We start from the raw sequence: 27,241 nt of genomic DNA, 5'->3' as shown, positions 1-27,241 counted from the left end.
TATTGTAGATGATTAAGGCTATGACTTGTAGACAGGCTGCTTCCTAGGATAAAGGGTTTGCTTCCCTCAAATTCTGTTTCCTACTATGTGACTTTGAGCAACTCACTTAAAAAGACAGTGCTTTGGAGCATATGGAATTGGGCTAGGCTTGTCACTGCTCTTTGGAATGCAAGCCTAGTATCTACCTATGTGTACACACACACACACACATATATATATATATATATATACACACACACACACACACATACACACACATATATATATATATATATATATATATATATATATATATATGTATATATATATAAACTGTATGCACACACACATATGCGTGCATGTGTATGGGTATGTGTGTGTGAATATATATATATATATATATATATATATATATATATATATATATATATATATATATATATATAAATAAGTCTCCTTAGGTTAAACCCCAGACAATTACAGTCCAACATGTAATGTTAGGGGGATAAGTGGAGAAATGAGCTATGAAAGAAATAAATAGAGAAAAAAAATAGAGACCAACATGCCAAGAAACAAAATTAAATAAAAATGAAATCTAACACTACAACTCTTACTGTAAATTGGGACATTAAAAAAAATTGAGTAAAATAAATATTGCAGTACTGCTGAAAAATGTACTGATTAAAAAAAAAAAAAAAAAAAAATACACTGGATAGAGGCCAGGTGTAAATATCAGAGATTATACAATGGCATCTCCTCAAAGATGAGAAATGTGCATGCTGATTGGCCAATCCAACCAGCGTGCACATTGTAAATCCAAAGTAACCTAAGAAGTCCGTCCACTAAGGAATCCTACAGCGGCGACTTCAAGTATATTAAACCTTGGCCTTGGATGTTAACGGGGCAGCAGGCAAAATGAGCAGTTCTTATTCTTCCACTACTGCTAGGTTTTCTGACAGGCAAAAGAGGGTTACTAGTGAAGGAGGGGAAATTAAGAGTGAGACACTCATCACCAGAATCACGCTATGCCATCCTATACAGATGAGAAACTATGGTAATGTTTCTTTAGTTTGCTTTCTGCTTCAAAGTAGGCAAGGAGCCAAGTTATTTTATTAGAAAGAAAAGACATGAGTATGACTCAAATGCGGTGCATACACTCAAGTTTCTTGATCCTATTGCCTGCGTTGCAGTATATGCAGTAGATCTTGTAAAGGTTCAGATAACTAGTTGCTAACTTCACTGTGGATCAGCAGATGAGCACATTACACAAGCTGTTTATTTCCTAAAAAAGAGAGAGCAACAGGAATGTGGTCAAAATAGTTAGTAACAAATAAATAATAACTGGACAGATATAACAAACGACTGTAGGGAGTTAACTTGAACTGCACATTTTGCCTGCTGCCCCATTAATGGTAAAGTACCATATTTTTAACTGATATTCATGGTATATAGAAAATATTTTTAATTCATTGAAAGATCTTTTTTATAAGTGCAAACCAGCATATTTTAACCATTCTATGACCTTCCTACTTAAGTTGTTAGTGAGCTGTTAGTAAGTGTTCCAGATTTTGCCCATTTGTTCTACATTATGTGGGCTAGATGTTCCTCATTTTGCAGATGGAAGGTTGAGAGCTATACCTATGGAGAGAGGAACATGAACATCTGAAAAAAAAACATATTATTCGTTTTTATACACTGTCACCTCCTATTATTTGGAATATAATTCTCAGAAGTTCGAGACAAAACAGAGGGGATTTGACTGACTAAGTCAAAGTGTGGACCATTTTATCTCACAAAAAGTGGAAGAATATAAAGTAAAGCAAACAAAAACCTAAATAACAACACAATCATCACACAACACAAAACTAACATCATTGTATAATAGCCCTTATGACAAAACCATACAAACCGTGGGTATATCCAGCATTACCCACATCCAGCCTGGGTTATTGCTATATTATACATTCATGGTAGAACTCTGAAATCCTGTTCATTCTCCTTAGACTTTTTTATAATGTGTTGTATAACATATTAATGGCATGGATGAACCATTTAGCACTGTTACAGCATATATGTGTAGAAGCAGTGGATAGAGTTCCTTTTATTAAGATGCTGCTGTTAGGTGATTCTTCCTCATATGGAAAGTAGTCTGATATCAGGTATAGTTAAAGTAACATCAGAGTATATAAAATGTTATGTCTTGTTTATTCTTTAATTTCTTCACACAAGCTGGAAGGTTGAAGAATTAATTTTGTTTTAGACCTAATCAAGAGAGCCTACATTTTTCTCACAATAGTCTTATAGCATGATAACATCAGGCAGAGTTGCATTGAGTTTTCAGCTTGGCATACAAAAAAAACACTTACAAACCAACAAAACTCCTGCAGTGTTTTACACATGATTAAAAAAGTAGCTGCGGATGGTTATTGCAGCTACCTTTACAAAATTTGTGGATTCATGAATTTGTCTTGCATTTTGTACAACTTGTAAGATGATACTTTGGCTTTCTCAGCAAAAGTCAGAAGGAGCTTGGTAACCTAATTAGTCAAACCTAAAATAGTATTCCAGTTACACACAGTTTACAGGTCAGCACCACTGAGTAATTACGCCATTGTTGTAAGACTAACGGTCATTTTACCCTCAGCTTATTTATAATGTTCCCTTGTTCCTAACTGTGATGTTTTCAATATCTAGTCCATTGTCATTTTACATTGGTATGCATATTTAAGTGTTATTTTCATTTTCATGTGATAATTGTCCGGTAATATGTATAGATTTTCCATTTATTAAGATTTGTGAGGTACGTGATCACTCCATTTCTGCTCTTTTGTTTATGAGATTTTAAAGACTTTAGAACAGTAGAGTGTGGTGAGGAACATGTTGGAGAAGATGAGCATGACAAATTAAAATATTCATTGTAACAGAGAGGGTAGATTTATTATAACCGCTCCAGAATTCCCACTTTGATCCTTTTGATCAAGATGAGTTACCACTTGGATTGAGGGCTCTCAAGCTACCTGTTCCTACTGTAGATTCCTTCTATGTTCTGTAGAAAAGTGCAAAGGTCCTTAAAGCCAAGATTAGGCATCTCCTGTGTGCTACTGAATGGTCTGTTGGGTTGCATGTGCACCCGCTACCTGTCTCTCTGCAGACATCTTCTGTGCTTCTAGGGAATATTAATGGAATCCCTGCATTGATCCAATATTAGAGATCTCATGGTGGTATTGAGTGTTTTCTTGGGTTGCAGGTCTATTACCTGCTGCTATTACAGATTCTTTTGTCCTTGTGTGAGACAGTCAATGTCCTACCTAACAGATGCAAACACCACATGCAACTGATAGTGAAAGAAATAATGAAAGCTGCACAAGACTTTCTGTGCAGGACAGATGGGGGGAGCATAATTTGAAATCAAACTAGTGCAGTAATTACCTTCCATAGTTTCACATTGAACTAGCTCACTAACTCATTTATGCCTTGCTAGAAATGCCCCTAGTTAATAGTTCTGACAGAACAAAGCAGGGAGGTTAAGAAATATTCAGGAGTCTATCTCCTCCTTGTCTCTTTCTGACTACCAACAATTAGGTGCCACTGTTTATAAATAAACCTAGCTAACACATATGTTGGGGTAAAATTCTGTATATTCCTGAAGACGATTACCCTTCATCAAATTTATGACATGCAGAATTGTGTGAGCATTACATTTGGATAAGACTTTATTCCTAATTTATTATGTGATTGATAAATATTGCTCAGTAACACATAACAACCTGATCAGAAGTCTGTGTAGCACATGGAATTTTAGCTGTTTCATTTAACTTTACATAATGCACTGAAATAGATGTGTTGCATCTTTGAGAAGTATGACACTTTACCCCAGTGTGCCATCTCTGAGAATGTGATATGACAACACACAAGAGTAAATAGCACTATGTATTGCTCAGGGAGGAACTGGTGAGGGACATTCTATAGCATATTGTTTGGATTCATCACTATATTGCATACTACATGCATTCTGTCGCGCATAGCATCTTGCTTGGCTGGCAACATTTCTTTTTTTTTTAATTTTTCAGCTTTGTTTTAATTTCTTTGAGTATATAACTTGTGTTTTAGGTTGTGCTTGTGGCACAAAGTGACTTTTTTAGAAAGTTTCATGTATCAATATCACATTATTGTACATTTTTAACTTAGTTTTATAAAGCAATAAAGGCAATCCATCTGAAGTAAAGGCTAACACAGAAGGCCTCTGGCTAACGAAGTTCGCAGATGACTGCAAACTAGGAGCCATAGTCAATTCCCAAATGATGTGGACATCCTACAGAAGGGCCTCACTGTGACAGATGCCTGGTGTCAGAGCTATGGCCTCATGCTCAATGCCAAAAAAGTGCAGTGTCATCCACTTTGGTAAAAACTCTCTACCCATGAGCTACCACATAGGCAGCAATCTACTTAACACTGAATGCGTGAAGAGAGACCTTGGGACCCAGGTGGACAGTAATCTCTCCTTTGATAGTCACATTGCCACAGTAGTCAGGAAGTCCTTCTACATGGCACACCTCATCATAAAAGGGTTCTCATCCAGGAAAAAAGAGGTCATTGTTCCCCTCTACTCATCACTCATTAGACCCATTATAGAGTACAACGCCCCTTTTGGAATGTACCTCACAAGACATCTGCAGCAGCTGGAAAGGCCACAGAAGTACCTCACAAAGAGGATTACTGGCCTCAAACAAATGCCCTACACTGACCGCCTCAAAAAACTCCAGCTTTACTCCGTAGCATATCGCCTACTCCGAGGTGATCTCTGCCTAACATATAAAGCTATGTCAAGCCCAGAGCTGTTGGACATGCTACACCTAAAGAAATCCCAATCCCTCCGAGTTACACATTCTAGGGACATAAACCTTGTCACCACAATAAACAGGACACGCTGGAGGGATAGATTCTTGTCCCAGAGACTAACTATACTCTGGAACAAGCTACCCATCTGTGTCAAGCAAAGTTCTTAATTAGCACTCAAGAAAAATCTTCATGAGTGGATGGGAAATAGGAAATACACCCCGGGGATCACTTCTGTGTCTCTGCTGGACAGTGGCACAGGAAAATAACTTTCTTGGGTGGCGTAAGCTATGGAACCTTGCTGGCTAGGCTTACGTAGACCCTTGGGCCGATAGTACCTACCTATGAACCTATGTATTACATTTTATGACTACTGCTATTACTATCATTACTATTACTGTCTTACGTAGACCCTTGGGCCGATAGTACCTACCTATGTATTACATTTTATGACTACTGCTATTACTATTACTGTCTTACGTAGACCCTTGGGCCGATAGCACCTACCTATGAACCTATGTATTACATTTTATGACTACTGCTATTACTATCATTACTATTACTGTCTTATGTAGACCCTTGGGCCGATAGTACCTACCTATGAACCTATGTATTACATTTTATGACTACTACTATTACTATCATTACTATTACTGTCTTACGTAGACCCTTGGGCCGATAGTACCTACCTATGAACCTATGTATTACATTTTATGACTACTGCTATTACTATCATTACTATTACTGTCTTGCTTTATGAGCATATGGCTAAAGTGAAGTGTGCTGCTGAACGTAAAGTGTAAAATAGTTTTGAACAGTGCTGATTTGAAAGGTAGTTTTCACTGGAGTAGTATCCTAGATATTACAAATGATTTCTTAAATAATATTGCTTTGTTCCACTGAAATCTAATTCAGTTTCTAACATAGAATGAGGGAGAATATTTATAGCAACAACATTGAATATAAAAAATTAACTTGTTTGGAAAATTCCATCACTCGTAGCTGTTCACTAGAACAGTAAGTGACCATCTGTTAAGGTGAAAAGCCAACTCATTTATTTAGCTAAGTCATTTTTCAATAAACATTGTTGTCAGTAGATTTTAACTACCATATCAACTACTTAATGTATTTTTCTGTTATATGAAGATGAAGGAGGTGAAAAAATGCATTTAAAATAACTTTTGATTTACATAAAACAAATTACGGAAACAGATGAGCACAATTAGTCTGACAAATTAATTTAATGGCATCCAAACACTTATACAGGTTCCCCACAAAAAAGTAACTTGATAAGTTAAGAAAATACATCACAAATTACAGAAAAATGTGATTATACTTATATGATGAACATTTGGGGGTCAGGTTTAATCAGTATAGAGACAGGAAAGGCATTATGAAATTATGAATTTATTTCAATTACTTAAATTACTTAAAGCTGGATATATTATGAATTTCTTAAAAACAGAAATGAGCAGGGAATAAAAAGAAGGGAACAGTCTAATGCATATACATTTGTTTTTATTAAGAAACAGAGAGGAAGAGAGAAACATTGGTGCTATGCTAGGTACTGATATCTGGAAATTTCAGTCATAAAAGGGCTAGACATAAACCATTAAAAATGAGAGTTATGAGAATTTAGGCTATTAATTAACAAAGATCCAGAGGTTATACTCTAGGCAGGGAAATAGATGAACTTGGCAGGCTATGCTCTGTTTCAATGTATTCAGTATATATATTTCTCTGGAACATATGCAGATAGCAGACAGAAGTGAAAAATTACATGAAAGAAACACCATTAACAGATTATGGCAGGTGGATTTTAACCAACAAATAAAAGTCTGCATTACAGGTTTAGCTGCTAAACATAAGGAGAGGCATAAAGGTGAAAATGAGTTTTATGTAAGGGAGGTATATACTGACAAAGTGTTAGGGAAGATAATTAGAGATGGTGTATAATAATTTACAGCACCAGAAATGTATTTATTTACAATTTGATAACCGGGAAGGTAGGCTGGTCTAATGAACATTTTCAGCCATAATCTGGATACAGTTCTGCAGTGAAATCACTTTACAGTGAATAACTTGGTACTGAAAATGTGGGAACAATACATACAAAACAATGTTTTTGAGAAGGAGTGAAATTTAAGAGAAGGCAGGAATTGAACAATTTATGTAATGTTGGATTGACAGTAATTGTTCAGAAGAACACATGATATATAATGTTTGTAACTGTGAATGTTAACATAGCTTGTTTTCTTTTGTATAAAAGTATGTTTGCCTATGTCATAAGTGATAATGCAATAAAGGTGTTAAATTAAAAAAAGTAATAATTTGGCATTGAAAATCAATGGTAAACCAAATACAGTTTGATATGTAATAAATATGAATATTTATAGTAATACAGTTTGATTTACAATGGAAAGAATGGAAGTAATTCCAAGTGCACATTATAAGGGAAGATATTCTGTATTTTGTTCTGTATGCCATTCTTCGCTATAAAGGCAAGTTATTTTTAGGCTATGCTGATCTTTTGGAATGTTGGACATCATGTTTAAACGAGTAACAGAAAATATGAAATGGGACCTAATGATCTCAGTGTTTATCATGTGATCAGGATAGATAGAACACATTAGAGGAGGAGACTGCAGCAGAATATATCTGTGACAGAATTACCCATGGACTGAAACTAGGAGTGAATGAAGGTAAAAGTAAGAGAAGTGAAATAGAGCAGTTGCTGACAGATCTAGATTACCCTGGATTAGAGGTCTCTAGACTAGGATACAAAAGGTTATCAGAAAGTCATGTTAAATTAATTGACAGGAGAATGTATTTGAAAATATGAGTGCAAAGCAAATTCAACCAGTTTTCTCTAACAAGATGAGATAGACAACTTCCCATATCAAGTGTTAGATTTATTTATTTTTTGTATGTATGTATGTATTTATTTATTTATGCTTTTGTTAACTGAGTTAGCCACATTAAGTTAATGATCTATTATCAGGGAAGACCAGAGCTCGTATTTATACTACTTGGGTAACCTTGGTCAGAGCATTGGGGAACTTCCTGTACACTTGGTAGTAGGGGAAGAGTTTATGTGTGACACAAGTGATTTCTTGTTTCTGGTCCAGGCATGGAGGCAGCCTGGAGAAATAGGGAGAAAACATAGAGCCTGTAAGCTAAAGTGAAATGGTGGTGAAAAGTATCACAAATGAAGGAGAATGGTAGAATTGCTACCAGAAATGTTCTCAAATGATTTAGGAGCAGAGAAAATGTTGTTTTCAAGTGGAGAAAGGTTGACAAGGAAACAGAGGTGAATGCAGAGGTGGAAAAGGATTCAGAGCAAAATATCTAGAATAATCTAATTGAATCATCAGAAACAGTGGAAAAATGCATTTGTGCAACCCTCCAGTCGGGCGGGTTGCAGGATGTTTATCTGGAGGAGATGATAATAACCAGAGTGACCCAAAAAGTGGAGCAGCAGTATCTTGGAGTGAGATCATGGAGAAGACTAAAAAAGAAAATGTGCCAGAGAAGGTTCCAGAGAAAAAGACTTATGCTGAAATATTGGGAGAAGTGGCCAAAGAGAATATGGGAATAAAGGAAATAAGAAATGTGTCATTTGGGTGAGCAGTGAAAAGGAAGAATGTTTGGACATATATGAGGTATGGGACAATGTTATGGTACCAGTGGGTGTTAAAGTTGAAAAGGTAAGAGCTCTCATTTTAATTAACAAAGAAACATTTTGTGACTTGATATTTGAAAGCTTTGGAAGATTTTGGGCGATTTATGAAAAAAAAAATTTCCATGGTCATTATATGTTGTACAACTTTTTTTTTTTTTTTTTTTTTTAGATAAACAAAAAAGGGTTTTGATTCAGTTTAGAACTGAAGTGGAGGAAAAGAACTCGAGAAAAAAGGAGGTCACTGTTCCTCTCTACTTATACCTCATCAGACCCATTATAGAGTACAGTGCCCCATTTGACATATAACACACAAGACACCTACAACAATTGGAAAGGCGACAAAAATACCTCACTAAGAGGATTACTGGCCTCAAACAGATGCCATACAGAGACCATCTCAAAAAACTCCAGCTCTACTCTGTCGCATATTGCCTACTCGGAGGCTATGTCAAACCCAGAGCTGTTGGACATGCTACACTTCAAGCAATCCCAATCTTTCCAAACCACATACTCCAGAGACTTAAACATTGTCACCACAATAAACACAACATGCTGGAGGGATAGATTCCTGTCCCAGAGACTTCCCATACTCTGGAACAAACTACCGATTTATGTTAAGCAAAGCTCCTCATTGGCCCTCTTTAAGAAAAACCTTGATGACTGGTTGGAAAATAGAAAATTCACCCCGGGGATCACTTCTGTGGCACTGCTTGATAGGGGCACAGAAAAATAATTTTCTTGGGTGGCGAAAGCCAGGGAACCTTTTTGGCTAGACTTATGTAGGCCCCAGGGCCAATAGTCTAGTACCTACCTATGAACATATGAACCTAAGAACATTTGTTGGCACTATATGAAGAAGTGATCAACACTACTAAAATATGTGATAAAAATGGCTATGGACTGGAGGATTAATTTTAAAAATGGAAAATGACAATGTGATACATATACCTAGTATTTTTAAAGTTCATGGTAAGAGAGGCTTTGTGAAATATAGAGGACTGCCTAAAACTTGCTATTTTTGTGGAAACAAATGATCACTTAATTAATGAATATGACAAAAAGATGTTATTTATGTGGTCAGACAGGTCATAATGCAAAGAAATGTCAATTAAAATGTAAAAAATGTGGCAATGCAGGACATTCATGGTTAGAGGGTGAGATAGATACACAAGAAAATGAAAATGAGAAAGAAACTGTAAATGAAGTTAAACAAGAAAAAGAGACAGAAGAGGATGTTATACAGGAAGCTACACAACAACTAAAATGTAAAAAATTGCTTTTAAAATTAAAGAGAAAGAAAAAGAAAAAAAAGATGAGACAAGTGAAGAAGAGTCAGAGTGGCATGTATTGAAAGGCAAGAAAAATTCAACAGGAAAGAGTGAGGGAGAGAAAAAGAAAATTTAAAAATGCAATGTTAAGAGAAAATAAGAAAGGTAAGGGATAACATCTTTTATACAACTGTTCTATAAAGCTGAAAATTTTTGCTTTAAATGTGAACAGTATGAAAAATATTAAGAAGACAATTAATATTATATATTGGTGTGCAGCTGTAGATGCTGAAATAATAGCATCTATATTAGATAAATGAAAGTTTACCTTAGCGAACACTCTAATAATTGAAAATCCCGGACCTGGAACTCACTATTGTGGAGGCTGCAGCCCCCCCCCCCCACTAAATATATATACCAACTCAAAGATCGCACTACAGTGAGGATAGGACAAATATCACTGTACTGTGATCTCACAAAAAGTATTTGAGGTCCGGGATTTTCGATTATTAGAGCGTTCGCTAAAGTAAACTTTCATTTATCTAATATCGACCCCAATAATAGTGTTAGAAGACATTAGATTGTTAACAGAAGAGGAAAGAGTGCAAACAGATAATCTTTGGAATGGTACAGTTATTTGGAATATAGGTAAAGAGATGTTCAGGTATATGCATATTGTGTAAAGATAATATAAAGATATTAGATATAACAATAATAGAACTAGGAAAATAACTTTAGTTGATTTGAGATGGGGAAAGCATATATATCGAGTTATAGCTTTATATGCATATGTAACAAAAAAGAGAAAAAATATGTTTAAAAGTATACTTAATTATGCTTGTGAGAATATGGATATAATAATGGCAGGTGACTTTAATTGTAATCTAATGAATAAAAAGAAGGACTGTGATGTTAAAATAGTTACAGACAATATGAAGAGTGGGCAATTAAAAACATGAGAGAATAAACACTGAACCTATACAAGGAATAACATAAAGACAGAATTTGACTACTTTTTAATATCAGAAGGTTTACAAAATTACTCAAACAGGAATAAAATATACTGGATTTTGTGATCATGTGGATATTTGGATAAAATCATGAAATTGAGGAATGTATTAAAATAGCCAAAGGAATAAAAAGAATTGGTGAAAAATAATTAGATATAGAAGAGAGAAAATAGCTTATAAAATTATGGAAACATATTAATATGAAAATTGCACGAATTGGTTGATGCAATTTAAAAAAATATATAAAAAGGTATTTTTAGAATGTGTAGAAGAGAAGAGAAGAGAAGAGGAAAAGGGAACAAAATGGAATACAAAGTATTAAGTAAAGAAGGGTAAAATAGCTAGGAAATTACTCTACTTGTCACCCATGAATAGAAAATAAAGTCTGTTTTATTAAGCGCTTTTCATCTCTCTTACAAGGAGATTTCTTCAGATAACAGACATATACAAATGCAAGATTTAAATAAAAAAGTCATCAATCATGTGACACTTGAACCACCTCCATTTAAAGCACCCCTTCACATATAACATCCACATATTATAACTACAACATTTATTTCAATCATTTACAAATAATACCATAAATATACTCTTACTAAAATATTTAGCTTAAAATTCATTATCAGTCTTATTTATTTAATATGTATTTTATAATTTATTTCTTCATTCTGTTAAGAATTAAAATGTTAAAATAATGTATCCTAGCCCATTCTGTCCACATAACAGCACCTTACAAACAGAGATTATGAACTAACGTGCACCTTTCATAAGTCTACCTCTCTAGAGTATATGAGCATTTATATTATATTTCTAAATCAAAAAAAGAAAGTGCCTTAGCTAGACATGTTGAAGCATTTCCAGATCACACATTCAAATTCAAGGCTATTGATTGTGTGAATTCAAATGGAAGAGGTGGTCCCAATTCATTATTGTTGGAGAAACTCGAATTGAGGTGGCACCTACGTACAGACGCCTGCCACTTCCCAGGATTGAATGAAGTGTACTCTATTCTGTGCATTCTTAAATTGAAAAATCCGGAGAGGTAAACTTGGGAAAGGTGCAAGTTAGTTCATATTCTCTGTTTGAAAGGTGCCGTTATGTGGACAGAAGGGGTTAGGATAAATTATTTTAATATTTTAATTCTTAACAGAATGGATAAATAAATTATAAAATACATATTAAATAAATAAGGTTGATTATGAATTTTAAGCTATTTTAGTAAGAGTATATTTATGGTATTATTTGTAAATTATTGAAATAAATGTTGTAGTTATAATATGTGGATGTTATAGGTAAAGGGGGTGTTTTAAATGGAGGTGGTTCAAGTGTCACACGATTGATGACTTTTTTATTTAAATCTTGCATTTGTATATGTCTGTTATCTGAAGAAGTCTCCCTATAAGGAGAGACAAAAAGCACTTAATAAAACGGACTTTATTTTCTATTCATGGGTGACCAGTGGAGTGATTTCCTAGCTATTTTATCCTGTTTGTGTTTTTTTTGGCTTTTCTGGTGTCTATTAAGTAAAGAACTTTTTTAATGGTTTAGTAGAAAAGGATAGGATATTATATGAAAAAGAAAGAGCAATATATAAAAAGAAATCAAGAAAAAATAATTTGTTATATAATATAAGTAAAAATATTAAGGAAAAAAGAAGTTGCACCATATTTATTTAAAATTATGAAAGAAAAAATAATAAGAGAATTAAAAAATAAAGAAGGAAAACAAGTTAAGAAGCAAGAAGGAATATATGAAATAGTTAAGAGCTGTGTACTAGATTTATATAACAAAAGAAAAGTGGACATTGAAAAAATGTATAATGGTGAGAGATTTAATAAAGAAAAAAATGAATATTTAAGAGAAAAATAAATATAAATTACTTGAATGAGATTATGAATGATATTAACAATTCAGCCATGTGATTAGATGGAATTGAATATATGTATAAAGAAATGGAAGACTAGGAAAAATGGTATTTATACAAGTTATGAATGAATGGGTGGAAATAGGGATTATGGACAAGGACATTTGTAGGGGGTTTAAAATTCATGTTTAAGAAAGGAAATAAAGATGAGAAAAAATGGAGACCTTTATTGTTAAATAACATGGACTATAACATTTTTATGAGAATAATAGCTAAAAGAGTAAATCTGAAATGGAAAAGCTATATGAGCAAAATTAGTTTGGAAGGAAACGAAAGTCAGGATTTGTTATGGTTAATAAGAGAAGCAACTGATGACATTATTAATAAAAAAGCAAGAGTAAAGGTTATGATAGGTGGTGTAAGTAAGGCACATGATAATATTCAGTATGAAGCATTATGGAGAATTTGACAGGCATATTACATAACTGACAAAATATTAATTAATATTAAATCAATACATGAAAAAAATATGTGAAATTAAACATAAATGGTTGGATTGGGGAAGATGTGAAAATAGAGTGTGGAATAAAACAGCAGTGCAATATTGTCATTAGTCATAATGTAGTAGTTAGGGAAATAAATACAATGACAAGTAATGGAGGATATAAAATGATGAAGGAGGTACAAATACCGATAATGCATACTTATGCTGATAATATTGTAATAATTGTTAAAAATAAATTATGGATGGAAGAAATAAATGAAAAGAGAAGTATAATATTAAAGAAATATGGTTTAAGTATAAAAAAAATGATAAAAGTAAAGTATTTGGTTATGAATGTATAATAGGAAGTGTAGAATATAATGAAAAGTGTATAGATATATTGCGCATAATATTTGGTAGAAGCGAATATAAACATGAGCAATGGGACAAAGTTTTTAAACAAATCAAAGATATGATTGTTTTTTGGAAAACATATAGATTTTCATATAGAAAGGAAGCGCATTTGATAAACACAATAATATTGGGTAAAATAGCCTGTGTTGCAAACATTTACATGATACCAGTGAAATATTAAAAATAAATTATAATATTTTCATTCATGTGGGGGTGAGATTAAACCCTGTATAAAGAGGAATTTTATATATGAAAGAAGAGCGGAGTGGCTGGGACTGATAAACCCAATTGTATATGCATCTTCTTTAAATATGTATAAAGTATTAAAAGGAGTTATGAAAGATAATAAAAACTTCATAGAGACAGTAATATATGGTAAATACAAGGAGCTTTGTGCAGAAATGGGAATGAAGAAAAAAGTAAAAGTATTAAATATTGTATTATGGAGGCTAAAAAAGAAGGTAATAGAACAGAACAGAATGGAATGGTATGTTAATAGTATGAAATATTTTTATTTTGTTGATCCCTGGAACGAGTTAGAAATACATAAGATAAAATAATATTGATGAGATATACAAGTTATAAAATAATTAAAGAATGCAATGATTTTTGTGGAGGTTGTCCATAGGCAAATTACCAGTAAAGACAAGTATGGCATTCAAAAGTAAACAGGACAGAATATGTAATAAGTGTAAAGATTTTGAAATTACAGAGCATGTATTTTTAAAATGTGAAATAATTCAAGAGTTGTGAAAAGAAGTATGTAATCATGTAAACATGATTTGGTTAAAGATTACTTGATATTTGAAATGTTAAATATGAACATGATAGAATATGGTTATTATGAAACACGATCTCAAGAAAAGGCAAAGTTATATTTTATGTAACATGGACAATATGGAACAAGAGACTTGAGATCAAATGCAATTGAAAATGGACATTGACAAAAATATTGGAGGAGATGCGTTTTTAACTGTGGGTAAAAAGGTGGGAGGAATACTTAAAAAAAAGTTGATGCATTGAGTGATGTTATTCGTGTAATATGTAAATATGTAAATAATATGACGTATGAATATTTACAAATAAAAAAAACAGCTTGTTAGGAGACTGCTTGTTCCATTTCTAGCTCAGTGGTGTCAGCACTCAAGGAGATCCAAGATGGCTAATAGTACAGAGTTGAACTCTGGTGCAGTATTTGGAGCTTTACAAGATTCTAAGGAGAAGATTCAGCAGAATTTGTTTGTTTCATTAGAAGCAAATGTTCAAAATCATGATGGATGTGTTATTACAACCTTCCAGTCTGGGGGGTTGGAAGATGATATTTTGGGTGAATTGTTGTTGCAGAATGAGCCAGAGAGTGGAAAATATGTTTTGTGGGGTGAAAGTATGGACAAAATTCAGTCAGAGGATTCAGAAGCTATTTTGAAAGAAGATTGCCAGACAAAGAAATCATATGTTAAGAACCTGCATGGAAAATGATGAAAGATGAACAGAGGAAAGAAAATGTTAACAAAGGAAATTTATGGTGAAAATTCAGAAAAAAGAAGAAAAAAATGGACAGGTATGACATTTGAGCTAATTTAATGGTTCCATTGGACTGAAGGCTCAGAAGGTAAGAGCTTTTATTCTTATTCATAAAGAAACATTTTGTAAAATTATTTTTGAGAATGGTTCTATTCTGAAAATTATTTTTTTTTTGGGGGGTGTATGAGAAGAAAAAAGAATTGTAGTCCAGGGAGTTCTTATGTGGTTGAAGCATTTCACTGAGGAACCAAAAAGAAAATATATGTTCAATTTCAAACTGAAGTTGAAAAAGAGGCTTTAAAGAGACATTTAAGCAAACTTTGCAAATATGTTATGAACATTAGCAAAGTCTATGATAATTGAGGAGTATGGACTGGGAGATAATAGTGTCATATTATACTGAAAATGGAGAAAGAAAATATCCATACTATGTTAAATGTCGAGGTTAATAGAGGTGTTAAAATATTGGTGCCAACCAAAATCATGTTTTTTTCCCCCTGTGGAAAAGGTGATCATTTGATAAGTAGCTGTGATAACAAGATATGTTATACTGGTGCGGAAACGGGTCATAATGCAAAAAATGTGAATTGAAATGTTATAAATGTAACAAGATTTTACTTTTATGGATATTGTAATCAAAAGAAAAAGGATAAAGAAAACAAAAGGTGAGGACATTATACAAAGAGAAATGGTTCCAATAAAAATAAAGAGGAATTAGGATAGCAAGATCAGGGTAAAATATAGATAAGGATAAAGAAAAAAATGAAAGAAGAAAATATAGAAGAAGGTTCTGAAATAAGTGATGAGGAAGATATGAATTAGTAAAAAGTGAAAGGTAGAAAAAAAAATTCTAATGGCAAAAGTGTAATAGGAAAGAAAATTTTAACGGGATAAGTATAAAAGGGAAAAAGAAAGGAAATGGATAATACAAATGAGATAAATATTTCAAATGTACACAATTTTTGTTAAGCTACAATGTAGGTTCACAGGTTCATAGATAGTTACTAGGCTAATGGCCCTACAGCCCTTACAAGCCTAGCCATGTTTATCCTGAGTTGCCCCAATTGTTGATTAGGTGAGTGAAGTTCAGAGAGGTAAGGGACTATGGAAGTTAATACCAACTTCTACTGTCCAGGAGGGACATGGGCACCACCTAAGGAGTGAATCTGCAGTCACCCATCTATTGGTCTAGGTTACATTTGAAGAGGGTCAGGGAGGGGCTCTGTTTCATGTGCATTGGTAGCTTGTTCCAGAGAAGTGTCAGTCTGTAGGAGATGCATCTATCTCTCCAGCATGACCTGTTTATATTAAAGGCTAGGTTAAGATCCCTGGAGTGAGTGACCCTCATGCAGTTTGATTTGACATAGACATAATGACAACATTAGATTCCTTTCAGTAAATGTAAATAGTATCAACAATGTAAGCAGAAGAATAGGCATCCTAACTTTTTGTAGTAAGTGTGATGTTACGGTAGTAATATTGGAAAATGTAAGATTTTTGACACAAGAAGAGAGATTACAAACAAAGAAACTTTGGGGAAGGTGATACAATATGGAGCCTAGGAAAGGAACTATGTTCAGCCATAGTTGTACTTGTAGAAAGTCAGCAAAAATATTGAACATAACAATGGCAATGATGGGTAGATCTCAGACAGCATAATTAGGTATATAGAACTACAGCACTATATCCCTATATTACAAGTAAAGAAAGGGAAATTTTATTTAATCAAACTTTGGATTATGTATGAATATAATATTAATGGGAGATTTTATTTGTGATTTGTAGAGAAAAGAAGAAGAGCAGAAATGATGTTAAGAACATTTTTGAAGTTATAAAATGTGGCAATTAAAATATTTGGAATAGTAATTTGTGGAACTAAATTTGAGGTATATATAAGATGGTCAAATTATTTTATTACATTACAAGGTGTAAATATAGCTAAGGGAGAGACACTTGTAACAGGCTTCTCAGGTCACTCAGCCATATGGATAGAAACACAAGACATTGAGGAGTATATTAGATTTGAAAAGGAATAAATGAGTTATTATGGGGTGAAAATGAAAAAAAAAATAAGTATATGTTTATGGAAAGATCACATTTCTGCTAGAGTATGTTATAAGATTGGGCTGATTGTTGGCTAGCTCTGAAAGAAAAATATAAAACAAATCTTCTTAGAATGCAATCAGATGTAAGAAAAGTGGAAAAAATATAGAACCATGTGTATGGATGCTTTAAATGGTATAGAAAGCAATGATGTATAATAGTATGTGCTAGAATGGAAAATTTATGAAAACAATCAAGAGAAATTGAAAGATATTATTTAAGTAAAGATATTATTTATAAGGTACAAAAGAAGATATATGACATATCAGCTTATTTGAGTAGCATAGTTAAAGAGAATACTAGTATAAGGGGAGAAATAAAAGAGGATAGATGAGAGGTTAGGAGATCTCAGGAACAAATAAATATTGTAATAAATTATGAAAGAAAATATTCCCAGAAAGAAGTATAAAAAAGAATGGCATGTAAAAGGTTGACATAATAAGACAATGAGGACATTGAGTTTTCCTTATATGAATTAGATAAGGTACTTAGATGAGTTAATTTACAGTGTTTCTGCATCAGATGGAAAAGGGTACCAATTTTATAATAATTTTACAGAAAATACTAATTAAATGTTATGAATTAGTAGTTAAATGATGTTTATGTATAAAGATGTATGCAGTGTTATACTTAAATTTGAAGGACCTAAAAAAACTTAAGACTAATTACATATTTAAATGTGCTGATAAAGGTGGCAATTGGGTTGTCACGAACAAACTGAATTATTGTGAGATGGTTGATAGTATACTTAAAAATGGTGAAGAATACAAGAAGTTGGAAAATGAACCTACCATGTCATTTAATGATGAGCTATTATTTTTATTGGAAAAAGGTGAACGCTTGGGTTTTTTTGAGCACAAAGATGTTCGTAGATTATTCATAAAAAAACCCACAATCCCTATCTTATATGCTTTGCCTAAGGTGCACAAAAATTTACAAAAACCACCAGGTAGGCCAATAGTTTCGGGGATAGATTCATTTCTGGATAATGTTAACATTTTAGATTTTCATTTAAAGGCTCATTTACATAAAGTGGTAGCTCATATTTCTAATACTCAGGATCTCATTAATAGTATATCTCAAATTGAATGGCATAATGACTACTATTGGGTTACTATAGATGTAAAATCATTGTATACTAATATAGATACCAGATGGGGGTTGGATTCTATTTTTGATATGTTAGGTGAAGGGCCAAGAACCACCTTTTTAGTGGGCTTATTAGAATTTTGTTTGACTCATAATTATTTTTTCTTTAATAATAATTATGTTTTGCAGGTGAAAGGTACGGCAATGGGGGCGGTTTTTGCGCCCTCATATGCTATTATATACATGGTGTTTTTTGAAAAGATATTCATTTATCCTACCGCTTTTTTTAGGAATAATGTAATATTATATAAGCGCTTTATAGATGATCTTATTTTCATCTGTAAGGGAGATATAAATGACTTTTTTAATTTTTTGAGGTTCTTAATAATAATGAACATCATCTTACTTTCTCTTATAAGCTGAATATAAAACAGATGAACTTTTTAGATTTAACACTGTTTGAAGATGGGGAAAACATAGAGTTTAGGCCCTTTAGGAAATCCACTTCAGTTAATATGTTTTTGCATGAGACTAGCATGCACCCAGGTCATTTACTAAAGGCGTTACCTTTTGGTGAATTTAAGAGAATTTTTGATCATACCAGTAATAAAATTAAAAAATTAGTAAATTGAATAAAGTCATGCTGAGGTTAAGTGAAAGGGGTTATAATAAAACACATTTATCAGCATGTAAAAATAAATTACTTGGTAATAATGTAAATGGAAATTATATATTTGTTAGAAATTTTGAATCAAGGTGTGAAGTTTGTACTACTGAATGTAATCAAGATAAGCTTTCTTATGCAAACAGGTTTTCTGCTTTTTCTGAGAAATTGGTTTCATTAGTTAGAAAATACTGGTATATTGTTAGTGATGAGTCTATTGGTCATTTATACCCTAAACATATTATATTAAAGAATTGTTAAATAATAATCTAGTTGGAAGGAAATATAATATTACTGTTTCAAAACTTGGTACTTTTCCTTGCGGTTCTTGTAATATTTGTGATAAGGTCAAGAACATGAGTGTCATTAATGATATAAATTTTGTTTCTAAACATTATTTTAATTGTAAATCCACAGGAGTGGTTTATATATTGGGTTGTTCATGTAACAATATGTGGTACATAGGACAGACCAAACGCATGGTAAGAATCCATATTTTGGAGCATTTAAAAGACATTAAAAATAAAAATTTGAATAGTCCTGTTGCTAAACATTTTCATGAAACACATAATAGTTCTTCTAGTAGTTTAATATTTAGCATACTGGGAAAGCCCTTCCTCAAAAGAGGGGATGACATTGTAGTTAAATTATTGGAGTTAGAAACTAGAATGATTTTCAAGTTTCATATTCTAAAGCCTAATGGTATGAATCAGGAATTAGGCAATTGATTATTTATTATATTTTATATGGAGAATATTTATTCATCATAAATTCACTTTAAATTTTGGAAGTTGGTATTTAAATATTTGATTGTTTAATATGTTAATTGAATATGTTAATTGTAGAGTGAGTATATAAGCATTATGTTCACACTCAATTAAATGTGATCCTTGAAGGCGAATTGCCGAGGTACCAGATCACTGGAAATAAAGGAGAGATACTGGTGAAGTGCTGGCGGTTTGTGTTTTTTTTTTTTTTTCTTTATACTTAAATTTGTCTGGAAAAAGGAAGATAAAAATAAAATTGAAAATTGGAGGCCTTTAGCATTGAACCATACAGATTATAAGATTCTTATGAAAATATTTCAGAAAAGAATGGAAAGGAAAATGAAAAGTATTATGGAAGTTAGATATATATAGTTTAAAGAGAAAAGGATGTCAGGAATTATTATTTATAATAAGAGAAATTGTGGATAATATTATAAACAGGACTGATGAAACCGATATCATGATAGGAGATTTAAGTAAATCTTTTGATACAGTACAACATGAACTTTTGTGGACAATAATCAATGAGTATAACATTAGTAAGAAAGAATGTTTGTTATGCATATAATAAAAAGGAGTAATGATTTTAGTGAATGATTGATGATTACACAAAGAAATAGATAAGAAAAATGGCATACATCAGGGATGTTCTATGAATAGTATGTTATTTGCATTAGTTATGAATGTATTAGTCAGAGACATAAATTTGCATGAGAGGTATTACTTATATTACTAATGAGGGGATAAACATTCCAGTCATACTTACTTACATAGATGATATTATATTGATTACAAGAAACAAAGTCTGGATGAAAGAAGTTATATGTTGTACACATTAATTGTTAAATATAATAGGTATGACTTTAAATAATGAAAAAAACAAAGGACTGGGTGATATAGTAAAGATAGGAGAACTATCTTTCTCGATGAAATAAATCTGTATGTTAGGAATAAGATTTGGGGATAAAACCATGAGTGAGGAAGCATGGAATAGGATGGTAGATGAAATAAAGGAGCTTTGTCGTTCTTGGAAAATGTACAAGCTCTCATTTAATAAAAAGGTTTAATTGATTAATTCATTTGCACTGAGAAAGATTGCATATTTAGCTAGTGTGTATACATTGCCAATAATCTATGAAAAATAAATACTTCACGCATTTTTCTTTCTTTTATGGAGAGTTCAAGATTTAATTCAGTGAAGAGAGGAGTGATATAAATGGACAAGGAAGGTGGTGGTTTAAGATTAATTAACCCAATTGTTAATGCTGCTTCTTTGAATTTTTATAAAGTTTTGTTTTGGATAAATGATAAAAACAAAAATTTTGTAGTAAATTTACTAAAGAATAAATGTAAGTAGCATTGAGATATGTTAAAAATTTTAAAATATAAGTATGTTTAAATGAAGTGAGATGTTATCAAGGAAAAAAAATTCATAGAAAATAAAATCTGATGAAATAGAAAATGAGAGTAAAGTGTGGTATAAAACATGATATAATATTATTACCTTGATCCTTAGGCTGAGCTAGCAAATGAAAAAGTTAAAGCTATACAAGTATAAAAATAGTGTAATAATCAAGTAAAAAGTAAAGAATTTTTATGGAGATTAGTAACTAATAAAGGGAAGTATGCCATATAAAAATTAGTGAAGGAGGTTCTATATATTCCTGTAAAGAAGAAACTACAGAACATGTTTTCTTACAATGTGTAAGGGTTGCAAAATTGTGGTAAGAATGTGTAAAGAAAAATTATTTGAAAATATAAAGGACATAGATGAAATAAATATGGATATGATTATGTATGGATATTATAACCATAAAAATAAAAGAACATGTTAATAAAATAAATAGAAGATTTTATGTTATGTGGACCATTTGGAATTAAAGGCTAAATTAAATCTTATTTAATAGTAAATGGAGACTACCAGTAATTTTAAGAGACATTAGATGGTGGTTTTACAGGCTTCTAAATCAACTTCATTTTGGCATTTGCACTATCTCTGGACAACTGTTCTGTATGTATTACAGGATTCTCAAACCATGTAGAGGACTGAGGAATAATACAGTCTATCACAATTGAGGAATATACTGAATACATTTGAAGCTAAATGTCATGGAAAAAAGAAACACAAATAGCAATGGAAGGATTTATGGAAATAAATCCCAAATTTGATATGGATCTAAGTACATATGAAAATAACATTAGCTGACAGAATCAGAGATATATAGCACAAAATAAAAGAGTTTGTTATTAAAAATGCAACTCAGTTGCTATATCTGTAGACTGCATTCCATTCAGGTAGCCCTAAAAATCAGCACAGCTACTTTTTAGTTCTGATTAACAACAGACAATGTAGTACCATTAATGTAAGTTATTGCATATTGAGATTTTTTTTTCTGTTTCCCAAACCAAATCTTGTAAACACTGATATTCTAACTGTTCTACCAAAATAGCAAGCTGTTTACCCCTAGGGGAATGTACAGCATTTTCAAAAAGACATATCTAAAATATACCCACAATCTCTATGTTTTTATATAACAGATTGTGTCCCACATTTTTGAAGTAACTGTCATGTAAGAATATGTCTTCCCTATGCTAAACATAGTCTTCTAACAGCTTAATGTGTGACTCAGTATTATGGCAATGTTCAAGCCATCTCCAGTGGTAAAAAAGCATAAAGTTCTGACTAAAACCTAGGCAATCCCAGTTTGACTAGTGGCTCAGTTACCTGTTGGAGCTGCTATGGCGAAGGAGAGTAATGAAGACTTACGATTTTCTCTTTTGGGAGGGAGGGACATGTGCTGATGAGCACAGTCCCCAAAGTAAAGTCTCTGAGTGGAGGTCCTTTCCTACAATATGGGACAGGACCAATTAATCATAGCATACAGTGAAGTGGCATGTATCACAAAGGGCCACAGTAAACTGACCACTTGGATGAAAATGAGCATGTCTGAGTTGTCAGTGCTTAAAATAAACACCATCATTCTCAAAAATGGTGGCACATCAAAGGTAACACATGTCTTTTATTGCACTTTATTAGTACAAACTATGTGCTACTGTAAAAGTAATAAGAGGTTTTGTGATTTGTTTTGGCATCTCATTTTATAGCTGTTAGAGGGTTTAATTTTGCTTGGAAGTGGCACATTGTTTCATTGATGTGACAAGTAAAAGACTACAAAGTCTATCTAGTGAACCCATATGTTTAAACTATAAGACACTTTCCGAGGGAATACATGATGAGAAAACATTAATGCAAGGGATGTTATGGCAGAAAAGTCTTTATGGGTGCCTAATAAGATATTTTTATAGGTTGATAATTAGATCTATAGAAGACAGCTAATTTGACTAGCAGAACCATGGTGTCAGTTTACTTGATGGTACTGATGATAGAGGATCAAAATAATAAACCACAGGCATAAAGAAGGTAATTATTAACAGAGAGCTTACATTTTGTAATGACACACATTATCAACTATTAGAAACTATTACTCTTCATCTGTGGTCAGTCATCTCTTAATTACTGGATAAAAGTCATGATACTAGATATAAAATTATTGTCCTCAAAAAGCTGTTAAAGTTGTGGACCATCTCCAATGTATTCAAAAAATGGAGAATACTGTACTTTGATTTAACTCAGTAAGGCAGTTTCAAAACTGTGTCATTAACAGAACCTTCAGAGTGCAATATGCCAACCTTTTCTAACTTAGTCACTGTAATTTTAGTGAGATCACTGCATAGTCCAGTCCTGTTTTATTGCTATTTATTAGCGATATTACCAGTATTATTCTTCCGTTTATAACACATTATGCTGATGGTATATTATTTGCAAGATCGGATCATTCCCTATGTAATATTAAGCTATATATGACCATACATGTTTACTCCCTTTGGACCTCGGTAGTTGTGAACAATCTCTGCATTAGCTCAACAAAAACATTTCATGTACCTTCTGATTCTAATAAAAATTCAGTTGTATATATGTTATTACAGTGGTTGACCTCCTGGAAATCAAACATGATAGATAAAAGTAGTTAGGTTTCTAAATGGATGCTGCTGTCTCATTAAAGAACATATGCTCAATTAGCTGATAAGGTGACCATACAGTTGAAGTTTTGCTATGCAGTATCTAATCATCTTATACTGTAGGAGAGTTAGAGCTAAAATGTCTTATTACTTGAACTCAACTATTTCCTTTCATCAATTGCTCTTAATTCTAACCATAATGCTAAAGTAACTGAAATAACTAAAGAAGACAAGTTTTAATTCTGAGGTCCAGCAATTTGAATATCACTGTGCCATTTTGCAAAAAGCTAAGTGGATTCCTATTCCTGCAAGAGAGATACTCATATTATCTAGTCTTACCTTTAATTTCCTACATAATAGATAGTGTACTCTACTCAGAGGCATGTAAAACATAAAGACATTACTTTACAATGTACATACTAAGGCAAAAAATCCTGAACTCTGCAAAGACCTTCATTTATTCTGGTTGTTGGTGAAAAAGCTTTAGAAAAAGTGCTTCAGCAAGTTGTAACCACCTTCCCTCAGATTTTTAAAAAAGACACTATTTCTATCAATTTCATTAGAAATCTAATGCAATATCTAAAAGGACATATTCCTACATCTGATTTAAAGACAATGGCTAAAGAATATCTTCAACTGTTTTATAATTAAAATTACAAATATTTTTTTAATCTGCTATTGAATTTTAGGTTAATAGTTGTTTGCTTGGCATGATTTTTATTATATGCGTAAATCTTTCAACAGTTTATTAGTGCTCATTTTATTGCCATTAACTTACTGCATCAATCATTCTATCCATCCATCCATCCATCCATCCATCCATAACTCCCTTCTTCACATTTTTGCACATGGGGTCAGGATGCCACATCAAAAGTGACAATCAACTAGAGCATATGTTGACACCACAAGATGGCTAGCCCCGGACGTGGTTGTTCTTCCTTAACATGCACACAAGCTCATGTGTGCATGCAGTCACACCTGCAACCTATTTAGAGTGTCTAATCCACATACTGCATGTCTTTGGAATGTGTGAGGAAACCCGCATGAACACAGGGGTCATTCAAATTCCACATGGAAGGCACGCCAGCCTAGAATTGAACCAGAAAACCTCTTGCATGTACATTGTTAATTTTCTTTGACATTTGGCCCAAGACATGAAAGAATAAGGTCTCAGGATCAGTTCAGTCACCAAATCAAATCAGTTATTCAGTCAACCAACTAATCTGTAAATCAGTCAAAAATCAATAAATAATAAATAGTAGAATATTTGTTTAATAATTGGAAGCAAACTATTAATACTGGTAATGGCACATATTTTGTACCTGGTGGAGTCCATGAATGCAGTACAAATGGGATTCCTCAATTTTATCCCGATTTACAAATGTGTGAACCATGGACTGCACTGCAGAGTAAGGGCATGAATTTATAGGCATTTACCTGCAGTCCTACAGTGGGAAAAATACAGCCCAGTACCCAGTGACAAGTAATGATAATGTGCTGTGTTGCTTAATACAGGTATATTAAGGTGGGGATAATGAGATGATCAAGGCTTCCCAGGTCTGCATCATTTTGCTACTATGAGGGTTTTCCCCATCACAGTATGAACATGCAACACCCTGCATGTGGGATGTGCAGTGAGTGGACCACACCTAACAGTTCCTCACTTCTGGAAGGAGCCAACATCGGCAAGCTGTCTCATCCATTCCCAAAAAGTATTCTGTATTTGGCTCTCCCGCCTCTGCCAGTGACCCAGGCCACTTTGTCTGCTGTGTATACCCTTTCCCAGCAAACTTGCATGTCCTCCCTTGCCAGCACTTAAATCTGAGCTGCTAATTCATTGAGTCACTTAGGCTGTAGTTAGGTTGTTATCCCTCCATGCCATGGAGCTGGCTTAACTACTTCATTAATTCACTTGTGCTAACAGCAAACATAAAACTTTTTTTTGAAGGGAGGCAGTAAAACATTCCATTGTGCAGTACAGTGCACATAAATACGCTGCCCTTCCCCATAGTAATACATTTATGTTCCCACCAATTGAAATAGTCAATCAGGAGAGCCTTCCATTGCAATATATGTAAATGGTGTATCCTCTACCATCATGGGCAATGATCTAAACATTTTAAGTAATTATTTTTACCCACGATTGCAGAGGACCATGCACAGCAGCGCACTACATTAGCAAGAACTTACTGTCCATTCTGTCATACCATATGTGCAGTCTGATGCCATACCCCCCAACATGACACATAATGTGGTGTTTATGCTGCAAATGTTAGGTACACATCCTACAGACAAACATTTGTATATCTTCAATGGCACACATACACAAGCGTGTACTATGAGTACTAGTGCAAGATACATGGTGGTAATTGCATTGTCATATCATTAGTATGATCTAACTGCTGTTTTATGAGAGTTTGCACTATATTTATTTATATAGTAACTTGTATGGCATGTAGATGCTCATCAGACCAGATACAATGCACCCTTCAGCATGTACCAGGCTCTTGTAAAATCTTGACAGAAGTCAGAGGTTCCTCACAAAAATAATACAGGGAGTAAGCAATGTGACATCTGTGCAACATCTCAAAGATCTATCCCTGTAATTAGTCTCATACAGACTGCTGCACAGTGATCCATGCCTAGCTTACAAAGCCTCTTCTGATCCCACACTGATAGATTTGTTGCACATCTACAAAACAAATAGCATCAGAAATTCATTCTAAAGACCTAAACAAGACATGCTGGATACACAGGTATGTGTCTCAACAATTACCCCTTTTCTGAAACAGGCTTCCCATTCAAGTGAAGCAAGTAACATCCTTAACTGGGTCTATGTTATATATTCTAACTCAAAATGTTAAATACCATATGTTTGAGACCATATGGTCGATATTTGAAAGTTCGAATATATAATTAAAAAAAAGAAAAAAGAAAAACATACCTTAACAGTGCGAGCAGGGGGGCAAGCCCCCTGCCTCCCTCACCCCCCTTACTTAAATATACCAACTCCGAGACCGCACTTCAGTGCAGAAAAGAGAAATTCTCCCATTCTGCACCATACGATGCTGTTAAAGTCAACCTTCGAACACTTGAAATGTCTATCATACGGTCTCGACCATATGACGATGGACATTTCAAGCGTGTTTATTTGACATAGACCCCTTAACCATATTCAAATGTAAAGTACAGTTTTGTACCTACCATAAATGTAGATGTTCGAAGATCCACATTGCTGCAGTCATAACCTGTGGGTAGTCCGCTGTCCTTGGTCGGCCCGAATACCAAAGTGTTAGGCTGGCGTCGGTCATGGTCGTTCAGATCTGACGTCAGTACGCCGTGGTACTAAAGCGCATGACCGACGCCATATCCTCAGTCTTTCTTGCCCCAGATGTCAGAAGGCCCTAAAAAGAAAGGCCATAGCCAAAAATGGAAAAACACCCAATCACCCATGTAGAAACAATATTTACAACACAAACCACACCACCACCCCAAACTACAGAGGGGAAGGAGGGAGGGTAAATTGGACTGCAGCAA

This window comes from Protopterus annectens, chromosome 3.part1, assembly GCF_019279795.1.
Source record: "Protopterus annectens isolate FY-2018-M chromosome 3.part1, PAN1.0, whole genome shotgun sequence".
NCBI lineage: Eukaryota > Metazoa > Chordata > Ceratodontiformes > Protopteridae > Protopterus > Protopterus annectens.
This window is presented reverse-complemented; position numbering follows the sequence as displayed.